This window comes from Chionomys nivalis, chromosome 10 (genome assembly GCF_950005125.1).
Source record: "Chionomys nivalis chromosome 10, mChiNiv1.1, whole genome shotgun sequence".
In the NCBI taxonomy this organism is placed as follows: Eukaryota; Metazoa; Chordata; class Mammalia; order Rodentia; family Cricetidae; genus Chionomys; species Chionomys nivalis.
In genome coordinates, this window is record NC_080095.1 from 35043529 (window position 1) to 35056335 (window position 12807).

General features: G+C 37.6%; 1 non-coding gene across 1 annotated transcript; it reads right to left on the reverse strand.

The window, feature by feature from the left end:
* Positions 1-11634: 11634 nt before the first annotated feature.
* Positions 11635-11740, reverse strand: LOC130883263 (U6 spliceosomal RNA). Its single transcript, XR_009057948.1, has one exon. It is a non-coding gene; the product is annotated as a U6 spliceosomal RNA (small nuclear RNA).
* Positions 11741-12807: the final 1067 nt, after the last annotated feature.

Below are 12807 nucleotides of genomic sequence, written 5' to 3' on the forward strand. Positions count from 1 at the left end.
ACAAACATATCCACTGTCCAAGTTTGAACAGCAAAAAGAGGAAGAACACAGGGTGGACTTGCTTTTTTAGATCTCCAATAAAGTGAGTCATCTCTCCCTTTTTGAGGGCAGGAGAGAAGGCTACGGAAATGAGGGATGGAAAGAGAACTAAGAGCATGACTTGAGTTCTTCTCCAGGAGCAGAAAGTCCTCTTAGGTAATGCGGTTGGGGGAGGAGGATATGTAATCATGGTTCAGATTGAATACACATAAAAGAGTGTTTTGCAGAAGCAAAATTATATTACTTGAATATATTGGATGTAAGATGCCAATGAAATACGTTGTAGCATGTAAGTTAAGATGATTATATTGTTGGATGGATAGTTCTGGGCCTCATAGAAGGCTATGGGCAAAGTAAATCTGGATTCATCAACATATGGCTGGAAAAGTTGTTTGGACAGCAGAAATCATTCAGGTGAAGTTGGTGGTGTTAGGACAATGCCATCATTTGCTGAGTGGATAGGGGAATGGGCCAGAGGAAACCGAGAAAATGGGAGGTAGAAACCAGGAATCTGCTGACCTGGTGTCAAGAAAGAGTATGATGGGTACCATGGAAACATCACTAAGGAGCTAGACGAAATAAATTTGCTAACATAATAGTTATTGGTAAGCTGGGAATGTGACAGGTATCTGCAAATATAGCACTGGGAAAGGAGAGAAAGGTGGAGCTTGGGAACTTTCTGGTCAGTCTAGCTAATTGGTAAGCTCTAGGTTCAGTAGAGAGCCTTTCTCAAAACAAATAATGTAGAGAATGGTAGAAGATACTTATTTGGCATCAGCTTCTTGATTTCATATGTGCATCCATACATGTGTATGTAATTTTCACATTCTTGCACATTTGTACATGTATACATGCAAAGAGAGAGAGAGAGAGAGAGAGAGAGAGAGAGAGAGAGAGAGAGAGAGAGAGAGAGCAGGGAGAAGGAGGTACAGGAAGAGGAGAAAGGGAGAGAATTGGTCATTGGTAACCTTGGAAGAGCTGTGATGGAAATGAGGATAATATTCTGAGGAACTAATGCCAAAGAAAGAAAGAAAAACCAGGAATATGGTGACTATAAATTAAAAAACACACAGTGGACTGTGGTTGGTGATGGAGGACATAAAAATGTTTAAAAGATCTTTTTATTTAAGAATAAAGCAAACCTGAGGTCCTTTAAATGGTTAAATGTTGATGCCAAGGAGGCCACAGAAAGGAAAAGCTGAAAGTGAGATAATGAAATGGGACATTCCATAAGGTACAGCCATGAGAACAAAGGACATTAGGGGTTCAAAGAAAGCTGGAGGGGTTATGCTCTTTAAGGAGCATCCATCCTCACTGTAGAAGAGAATGCTATATGTCAGTGCCCATCCAGCGCGATTGCTGTCAAGACATTGTTGACAGGGCTTCCCCCTTCTGTATGAAGTAGGAGGATAGCTTCATTTAACTGAAAAGTAAGAGCTGGGTCATGGACAGTGGGAATGGAGTTGATCATTTCTCATGATGAATGGGAGCGTGCTTAGGCAGAAGAGACCACACAGGATTGGTTGATTGTACTGAGGACTGTATTCATGTGTACCATAGTGGGTGTCACTGTGGGAGAGGTGAGCAAGAGATGTTATAGATCCTAACTACAGAGAGCAGGGAAAACCCTGATGTAAGGAAGGATTATATTTTGCCTAAGGTCCTTTGCAATCCTTTCTTCAACGGAAGAAGGGGCCGCCATCAGTAACATTGCCCTCCATTTGCAATGTGAGCCTTTGAGAAACACCTGTTGGTTTTCAGCCAGTGAGACAGCCAAACGCTCTCTTAATTTTCCTACAAGACTGTATAGTGTTTCCCGTTCTGTTCTGCTACAAAAAGCCAGGGATGATTTCCTCTCCCAGCTGCCTAGTGCTGACAGCCTGAAGTATTTTTTTACAGTCATATGACTGGTAATACAATTCAGTCTAAGACTCCAGACAGGAATTTGTGCCATCAAATTAGACAAGGTCATTGTGCTAATCCTGAACAGGGATGGGAGTGGAGCAAGATGGAACTGGCAAGCAAGACGCAACTGGCAAGGCTGATTTTTGCCGTGTGGTATGAAAGGGCATGTGGCAAGGAGGTGGTCCCAGCTTAATTTAAAATAAGTGTTTATAACCTATAACCTCTGGTTCTTACCAGATGTGTGAAGAGAAGAGGTTGTGCAACGTGAATTATCATCAGAATTATCGTTAGAATTTCAGAATAGCACAGGTGGTCCCACTGTGCTTCTGTATGTGTGTGTCTATGTACCTTGGCAATTTCAGAGTCACGTTGTAAGTCAAGTTGCAGTGGGAACATTCATCACATTATGTGTGGAAGGAAACATCTGAGAGCTAAAGAATGAGCTAACGCAAGTAGAGCAGGCATCACTAATCCAAAAGTCAAGTTGCTAACCACCAGATAATGCCCATATGTTGAACACATTGTTGCTGGGCTAAGTACTAAGGGTGTTTTCTTGGGTGTGTTTTAAAAAAAATGAGTCATTTGTCTTAGTGTTTTGTTAGGAAATACAATTGGTAATACAACATAAACTATTTTGTTGTAAAATCAGGATGTACTTTAATATTAATTCCCCATGCTTCTTTAAATATCAGATATTTCAAAGTGACACAAACTCATATTTAATTATCAGTGATGCAGACATTTAGTTGAATAACTGACTCAAGTTAAATGATGGAAAAATTACTTGTTGGTTGGCACTAGTAATAATTATGTCAATAATAGTTATTTGAGCTATTGTTACTAAGCCCTTTATATACATCTTATCAACTAAGCTATAAAGCTGGCACTGCTATTTATGGAATTTAGTCCAGAGATGTCTATTTAGAGAACAAGGGAACTGAGGCTCACCAAAGAATAGGTCACTGGAGTCTGTTTCTTGGCTTTGCTCCATCCAGCCACTTAACTTGTTTTTTGATTAGACTGTCCCCATGCCTCACTTGCCCATGTATAAAGTAAGAATGACTGATAGCATTAATCTCTTTGAGAGTTAAAGATAAATTGAGTTAATATGTGGAAGACTTGGATAATGATGTTAAATATATAGAAAATAATCAAGCAAATATTGGTTATTCTCATTGGTCCATTGCTGGAGTAGATTATTACGGCTGTTAGAAGGAGAAATGTCCCCAATAGGCTCACATACTTGAATACTTGGTCCCAGGTCAGTGGCACTATTTGTGGGAGGCTATATATGAACCTTGCTGGAGGAAGTAAGTCACTGTGGGTGGGCAGAGAGTTTATAGCCCTCTCCGCTTTCAGTTTGCTCTCTATGGTTGACGCTTTTGGTTAAAGATGTGATCTTTTGCTTTCTGGTCCAACTGCATGCTGCCAGCCTCCCCCGTCATTATGAACTTAATGAACTCAATCTCTGAAATCATAAGCCCAAATAAATTTTTTCTTCTACTTTATATCTAACTTGGGAACTCCATTGGCAAAAAAAGAAAAAAAAAATCTGCCGGCAATTGCTATGTTGAAGATGCATTTTAAAATTATCGTGTCCAGCTTGAAAAAGTAGGAAAAGACAGTATGTTATATCATTTCAATAAATTTAAATCTAGAAAGAAATAAAATTGATATAAAACATATTTTCTTGTGATGAGATTTTTTTCTCTTATGTTTAGATTTGATTTATTTTTTATTTATGTGTAACACGTGTTAGTTGTCTGTGTGTTGGTATGCTCATATAAGTGTGGATGCCCTCAATGGTCAAGGAAATACTGGCTTCCCTGGAATTGAAGTTATAGGAGCTGGTGAGCTACCCCATGGTTCTCCATAAGAGCAGATGATACTCAACCACTGAGCCATTTCTCCAGCCCCAAGAAAGATTTTTGACAGTGATGGTTTCACAAATGAATACATATATTAGGACCTAACAAATAATACACTTCAATGTGTATGGTTTATTATACTTTATGCCTTGAAATGTTTTTCAAATCCCACAAAGTACTTTTGAAATAACATCCATTATTTATTCATTTATTCTATTTCTTTAACGACATTCTTGGCATTATAACTGAGTACCAAACTTATATGGATACTAGAATTTGGGACAAAGCTTTACTTATGCACATGTGGCTGCCCACTCCCCATTCAACACTACAATCCTGCTGCTATTTTAATAAGTGTCACTGAATGTGTATATTAATTTGCAAAGAATACATTGTTATGGCATAGAGTCTCTCACACCATGACTATGGCCTCCCTTCATTTATTTAGGTTGCTTTTAATGCCTTTTAAGTGTTTTGCAATCAACTCCTTATATATTGGGTATATAACCCATTAAACAGTAGAGAAGAAGAACCTGCCTGGCTAATGCATAAGCTCTTCCGAGGACTGCACCAGACATCCAGGTGACCTACCAAAATAGTGGTTTTCTCCTAGGAATCTTATCTCAGGGAAATATATTTTTGCCCTTAGTTTCTTTTTTTAATTGCTGTATACATTTTTGTCCACTGTCTCCCCTTCCTCCCTGCTCCCCTAGCCTTGAGTTCTTTATATCACCTGCTTGCTTTGTTGTGAGATGAATTTTGAAATTCAGTCTGTCGCCTTAACACAATTTCACAAATGGAGCATCCCTGCCATTGTGGGCATCCGAGCCTGGTAGAGAGACAGAGGGAAGAGCCTGGAGTATAAGCAGGGGTAACAGAAAATGGAAGGTAGAAGGTTAAAAGAACCTTGCAAGACAAAAGTTTAAAAATAAACTCAGTGCTAGGTAGTGGTGGAACACGGCTTTAATTCCAGCAGCTGGGCAGCAGAGGCAGGCAGATTTCTGAGCTCCAGGTCTAGATCTACAGAATGAATTCTGGGACAGCCAGAGCTACAAGAAATCCTGTCTTTAAAAAATACTCAGTATTTCATTACTTTCTGACCTTCAACACCCACATCTTAGGGGTGGTATATATAGAGAGTATTTACATTTGACATCAAAAAGATGGCTTAGATTGGAGTTAAGGACCTCATAGTCAAGAGTATATTTATTGCTATAGTATCTGTTTGACACCAAGCGTATTTTAGTTAAAATTAAGAAAATAATTGGGTAAGATGAAAAAAAAATGCCTTCAAGAGGTTTGTAGTGGAAGAGCAAGATTGAAGTCTCAAAAAGATTATGTAAAAAATGATAGAAAATATGGACAGCCTTGGGGCAAACCAGAATCGAGCTGGAAATAATAGGAGGAACCAACAATGCTCACTATTTTTATCAGGTTATAAAAATAGATCCATATTATCTAGGCAAGGCCTGCATTTCTTGTGTCGTAGAGGAAAAAGAGTATAGAAGGAGGAATGTTTGCTTTGAAGGTTACAGACGACGTTCTCTTTCAAGGTGAAGAAAACCTCACACTCAAATCCCATGTACTCTTTTATAATATCCTTTGAAAATTATAAAAGGCTCAGGTCAAAATATCTTTCGTGTGTAATGTTGACTTTGTAAGAAAAGGTGTTTCCTTAAGAGGTTTTTTTTTTTTTTTGTTTTTTTTTTTTTTTTGTTAAGCATTTGGCTATTACAGAAGTCTATAGGAATCTATGAGTTAACAAATTATAAAAAGAGAAAAAAAGAAAGGGATAAATATAACTATTTTGTGATATGTTCTCCTAGCAGGGTTAAGTAAACAGAAAAAAGATTATAAAGGGTTTAAGTTGTATTTTGAAGTTCAAGTGTCCAATCCCATAGTGCTGTTAAGCCATAAATCAAAGTGAGTTTGACCCCACGTTCTAACACCACAAAGTAGTGGTCAGTTTCCTCTGTTATTATTGGGACTCCTTCCCTCCTACAGTATCATGTGAGGAATCTTCAGCCAAGAAGGTTTCTTTTAAATTTATTTGATTTTCTTTGTTTAAAAAAATACCAATCCAAGTTCCCACTCCCTCTCCTCCCCCCAGTTCCTCCACACACCCTACCATCCCACTCCCATCTAATCTTCAAAGAGGGTAAGGCACAGTGCTTTGTAGAAGCTCCAAGGCCCTCCCTACTATATACATCCAAGGAGAATAGGATCTCAAAAAGCTATTACGTGCAGTAGGGATAAATCTTGGTGCCACTGCCAGTGGCCACTCATTATGCCTCACCCAGACAACTGTCAGTCTCATTCAGTGGAACTAGTTTGGTCCTATGCTTGTTCCTTTCCAGTCCGGCTGGAGTTGGTGAGCTCCTATTAGCTCAGGTAGACTGTCTCAGTGGAAGAACCCATCATGGTCTTGACCTCTTTGCTCATATTCTCATTCCTCTCACTCTTCAACTGGACTTGCGGAGCTCAGACCAGTGCTCCGATGTGGGTCTCTGCCTCTGTTTCCATCAGTTTCTTGGATGAAGGTTCTATGGTGATCTTTAAGATAACCATCAGTCTGACTACAGGACAAATCAAGATTGGGCCCCTTCTCCTCTATTGCTTAGGGTCTTAGGTGGAGTTATCCTTGTGGATTCCTGGGAATTTCTCTAGAGTCAGGATTCTGCTAACCCTCTAATGGTTCCCTCAATCAAGATATCTCTTTTCTTGCTCCCATTTCTGTCCTTCCTCCATCTCGACTATCCCATTCTCTCAAGTTCTCTTCAACCCTTCCCTTCTCCCCTTGTCTTCGCCTTCTGCCCTTCTCTCTCCCTTCACCCCCATGCTACCAATTTTGTCAGTCAATCTTGTCTGTTTCCAATTTTCAGGTGGGTCTCTATATGTTTTTCTTTGAGTTCACTTTACTACTTAGTTTCTCTAGGATCATGAACTATTAACTCAGTGTCCTTTGTTTGTAGCTAGTATCCACTTATGACTGAATATATACCATATTCATCTTTTTTGGGTCTGAATTACCTCACTTAGGATAGTGTTTTCTATTTCCATCCATCTGCATGCAAAATTCAGGATGTCATTTTTTTTCTGCTGAGTAGTACTCTAATATGTAAATGTGCCACATTTTCTTTATCCATTCTTTGGTTGAGGGGCATCTATGTTGTTCTGGCTAATACAAAAAATGCTGCTGTGACCATAGTTGAACAAATATCCTTGTAGTATGATTGAATATCTTTTGGGTATATGTCCAAGAGTGTTATTGCTGGATCTTGAGGTAGGTTGATTCCCAATTTTCTGAGAAACCACCATACTGATTTCCAAAGTGGTTGTATAAATTTGCATTTCCACCAGCAATGGAGGGGTGTTCCCTTACTCCATATCCTCTCCAGCATAAACTATCATTAGTGTTTTTGATCTTAGCCATTCTGACAAGTGTAAATTGGTATCTCAGAGTTGTTTTTATTTGCATTTCCCTGATATCTAAATATGTTGAACATTTCCTTAAGTATCTTTTGGCCATTAGAGATTCTTCTGTTGAGAATTCTCTGTTTAGTTCTATACCCCATATTTTAATTGGGTTATTTAGAATTTTAATGTCAAATTTCTTGTGTTTTTATTAATTTTTTATTGATTTTTATTGAGGTATACATTTTTTCTCTAATCCTCTGCCTTCCTCTCTCCCCCCCTTTAACCCTCCCTCAAGGTCCCCATGCTCCCAATTTACTCAGGAGATCTTGTCTTTTTCTACTTCCTATGTAGATTAGATTTTATGTAAGTCCCTCTTAGTGTCCTCATTGTTGTCTAAGTTCTCTGAGATTGTGGTTTGTAGGCTGATGTGTGTGTGTGTGTGTGTGTGTGTGTGTAGATTTGTTGGAGATGCTTTCTTTTTTCCATTGAATAATTTTAGTTTCTTTGTCAAAAATCAGGTGTTCATAGGTGTGTGGATTAATATCCGGGTCTTTGATTCAATTCCATTGGTCAACCTCTCTGTTTTTATGCCAATACAAAGCTGTTTTCATTATTGTAACTCTGTAATAGAGCTTGAATTCAGGGATGGTGATGCCTCTGGAAGTTTATTGTACTGGATTGTTTGGGCTATTTTAGGTTCTTTGTTTTTCCATATGAAATTGATAATTGTTCTTTCAAGGTCTTTGAAGAATTGTGTTGGGATTTTGATGGGGATTGCATTGAGTCTATAGACTGACTGCTTTTGGTAGATTTGCCATTGATCCTACCTATCCAAGAGCATGTGAGATCTTTCCATTCTCTGGTATCTTCTTCAGTTTCTTTCTTCAAAGACTTAAAGTTCCTGTCAAATAGATCTTTCACTTCTTTGGTTAGTATTACCCCAAGATATTTTATGTTATTTTTGGCTATTGTGAAAGGTGATGTTTCTCTGATTTCCCTCTCCACACACTGAGACAATGGGGATATTCAACTTCTTTATCTTTTGTGTATAGGAAGGCTATTGATTTTTTTTTTTTTTGAGTTGATCTTGTATCCTGCCACATCACTGAAAGTATTCATTAGCTGTAGGAGTTCTCTGGTAGAGTTTTTGGGATCACTTATATACATTATCTTATTATCTGCAAATAGCAAAAGTTTGACTTCTTCCTTTCCAATTTGAATCCACTTGATCTCCTTTTGTTTTATTACTGCTATTGCTAAAACTTCAAGAATTATGTTGGAGAGATATGGAGAGAATGGATAGCCTTGTCTTGTTCCTGATTTTAGTGGAATCACTTTGAGTTTCTCTCCATTTAATTTGATATTGACTGTCAGCTTGCTGTATATTGTTTTTTATTATATTTAGATGTTTCTTGTATCCCTGATCTCTCCAAGACCTTTAGCCTGAAGGGGTGCTGGAGTTTGTCAGATGCTTTGTCAGCATCTAATGAAATGACCATACATTTTTTTCTTTAAGTTTATTTATACAATGGATTACATTGATAGATTTTCATATGCTGAACCAGCCCTGCATTTCTGGGATGAAACTGACTTGATTATGGTGGGTGATTTTTTTGATGTGTTCTTGGATTCGGTTTGCCAAATTTTATTGAGTATTTTTGCAACCATGTTCATGAGTGAGATTGTTCTGTAATTCTCTTTCTTGGTTGAATCTTTGTGTGGTTTTAGTATCAGGGTAACTATAGCCTCATAAAAAGAGTTTGGCAATGTTCCTTCTGTTTCTATTATGTGGAACACTTTGAGAAGTATAGGTATTAGCTCTTCTTGGAAGTTCTGATAGAATTCTGCACTAAAACCATCCAGCCCTGGGCATTTTTCGGTTGGGAGGTTTTTGATGACAGCTTCTATTCCCTTGCAGTTTATAGGCCTATTTAAATTGTTCATCTGGTCTTTATTTAATTTTGGTATATGGTATCTAACTAACAAATTGTCTATTTCTTTTACATTTTCCAATTTTGTGGAGTACGGGTTTTTGTAGTATGACCCAATGATTCTCTGAATTTCCTCAGTGTCTGTTGTTATGTCCCTGTTTTCCTTTCTGATTTTGCTAATTTTGATGTTCTCTATCTGCCTTTTGATTAGCTTGTATAAGGGTTTGTTTATGTTGTTGATTTTCTCAAAGAACCAGTTCTTTGTTTCATTGATTCCTTTTATTGTTTTCTTTGTTTCTATTTTGTTGATCTCAGCCATCAATTTGATTATATCATGTCTTCTACTCCTCCTGTTTCTTTTTGTTCTAGAACTTTCAGGTATGCTGTCAAGTCACTAATGTGAAATTTTGTAATTTTCTGTATGTGGGCACTTACTGCTTTCATAGTGTCTCATATGTTTGGATATGTTGTGCATTCATTTTCACTGAATTCAAGGAAGCCTTTGATTTCTTTATTTCTTTCTTGACCCAGGGTTGTTTCAGTAGTTCACTGTTCAATTTCCATGAGTTTAGGCTTTCTGAGAGTAATATTGTTGTTAAATTCTTACTTTACTCCATGGTGACCCGATAAGACAGGTGGTTACTCCATTTTTTTTTGTATCTGTTGAGATTTGCTTTGTTACCAAGTTTGTGATCAATTTTAGAGAAGGTTCCATGAGATGCTGAGAAGAAGGTGTATTATTTTGTGTTTGGATAGAATGTTCTATAGATGTCTGTTAAGTCTATTTGTTTCATGACATCTGTTAGTTCTCCTATTTCTCTGTTAAGTTGTTTCTCTGTCTGGTTGACCTGTCCATTGGTGAGAGTGGAGTGTTGAAGTCTCCTATTATTAGTGTGTGGGGTTTGATGTGTGATTTAAATTTTAGTAATGTTTCTTTTACATATGTGGGTACTCTTGTATTAGGGGCATCGATTTTCAAGATTGAGACTTCATCTTGATGAATTGTTCCTGTTATGAGTATATAGTGTCCTTCTCCATCTTTTCTGACTGATTTTAGTTTCTTAGGTCCATTTGATTGGAAAACCTTTTCCCAACCCTTTACTCTGAGGTAGTGTCTGTCTTTGAGGTTGATGTGTGTTTCTTGTATACAGCAGAAGGCTGGATCCTGTTTTCATATCCATTCTCTTATCCTATGTCTTTTTATAGGTGAATTGAGTCTATTGATACCAAGTGATATTAATGACCAATGATTGTTAATTCCAGTTATTTTCGGTGGTAGTGTTTGTGTGTTTTCCTTCTTTGGATTATGCTGGTGTGTGTGGGTTATCCGATGCCTGTGTTTATATGGGCGCAGTTAGCTTCCTTGGGTTGGGGTTTTCCTTCTAGTACTTTCTGTAAGGCTTGGTTTGTGGATACGTATTGTTTACATCTGTTTTTGTCATGGAATATCTTGTTTTCTCCATCTATGGTGAATGAAAGCTTTGCTGGGTGTAGTAATCTGGTCTTGCATCCATAGTCTCTTAGTGTATGCAGCACATCTATCCAGGACCTTTTGACTTTCATGGTTTCCATTGAGAAGTCTGCTGTAATTCTGATAGGTTTACCTTTATATGTTACTTGAACATTTTCCTTTGCAGCTCTTAATATTCTTTTTTATTCTGTATGTTTTGTGTTTTAATTATTATATGGTGAGGGGATGTTATTTTTTTATCCAGTCTATTTGGTGTTGTGTATGCTTCTTGTACCTGTATAGGGATATCCTTCTTTAGGTTGGAAACGTTTTCTTCTATGATTTTGCTAAATATATTTTATATGCCATTGAGCTGGAGTTCTCTCTCTTCTCATACTGTCCCAGATTTCCTGGATGTTTTGTTAAGAATTTGATGGATTTCATGTTTTCTTTGACCAATGAGTCTATTTCCTCTATAGTATCTTCAGTGCCTGAGAGTCTTTCTTCTATCTCTTGTATTCTGTTTGTTATATTTGTCTCTATAGTTCCCGTTGATTTACCCAGATTTTCCATATCCAAATTTCCCTTCGTTCATGTTTTCTTTATAACCTCTATTTCAGTCTTCAAGTCTTGAAGTGTTTCCTTCACCTGTTTGATTATTTCTTCTTTGTTTTCTTTGAGGGATTTATTAATTTTTTTCCAATTTTTTGTCTGTCTTCTCCTCCATTTCTTTGAGGGAGTTTTTTTATTTCCTCTTTAAAGGTCTCCATTATTTTCATAAAGTTACATTTAAAGTTGTTTTCTTCTACTTTTTCTAGGTAAGGATGATCAAGTCTTTCTGTTGTGTGACCATTGGGTTCTGGTGTTACCATGTTGCTTTTTAGGTCATTGGAGAAATTCTTGCTTTGGTGCCTACCCATCTCTTCTTTCAAATGAGGCCAGCAGTGTCTTTGCATCTTGGTCTAATCCTTGCAGTGGCTTTCTGAGTGTTTGAGTGTTTTCCTTGGTCTGTTCTGTCTTGGAAAAAAATATGGAATGCTTCACAAATTTGCTGTTACCCTTGCACAGAGACCATGCTAATCTTTTCTGTATTATTCCAATTTTAGTATATGTGCTGCCAAAGCAAGCACCCAAGAAGGTTTTTTTTTTTTTGGATTTTTGAGACAGGGTTTCTCTGTAGCTTTGGTCCACGTCCCGGAACTAGCTCTTGTAGACCAGGCTGGCCTTGAACTCCCAGAGATCCACTCGCCTCTGCCTCCCGAGTTCTGGGATTAAAGGCGTGCACCACCACTGCCCGGCCCAAGAAGGTTTTTATAGGAAAGTTTCAATCAGATTTCTACCGACAAGTCCAATATTTCCTAAAGTCGCAGGGCCTCCTGGTATTTATGTTGAGCTCTCGAGGCTTAGTAATATTAACTAAGGTTTAGCCATGTCTAGTTTCAACTCACCTGTCAGGAAGCCATCTCCATCTTCTCTTTTTTTTATTTTTTTATTTTTATTTTTTTTATTAATTAATTTATTCCATCTTCTCTTTATCTCCACATTAAGTTCAAACTTTTGCTTTAGATTCTTCAAAAGTATCATTCAAGTTAATGTCCAAAGGAAGTGTATGACTGTGACCTCCTGATAATAGAAAAGAGTAAGTAAGATTCTAAAAGATGGTAGGTCCACACATACATTGTGCTGACAAATTATTACGTGTTATTTTGTGACACTTTGTCTATCTCACATGGGCCACATAACATGTCTAGTGAATTGTTAAGTATAATAAACTTTTTTCCTCCCCCAAATCATCTAATTTTTGTAACTGGCAGTCCCACAATGGCCATTTCACACTGGACAGACTCAGAATATGGTAATTGTTCAGTTCATAAGGCTGGGGCATCTTGGAAGTCCCAATACAGTACTTAAGGCATAGAGGATTTCTGGAAAGATACTAGTCTTCTGTCTGCATTGGAGGTCCAAAGAAGCTGGCTGTAAGATCAGCAAAGGGAGGCAAAACTGGGAGCAGCAGGATTGATGAACTTGTCTACAAGAGTGAAAGGAAGTAGGGAAAAAGCTATATTTCTTTCATTTCCCTTTTATTTTTATTTTATTTTTCTTATGTTTTGCCGTTGGAAAGTGCTCCCCATACTTAGGGTGGCTTTTCCCATTTTAAATAATCAACTCAAGAAAATCCCTCACAGGGATGCCAGTG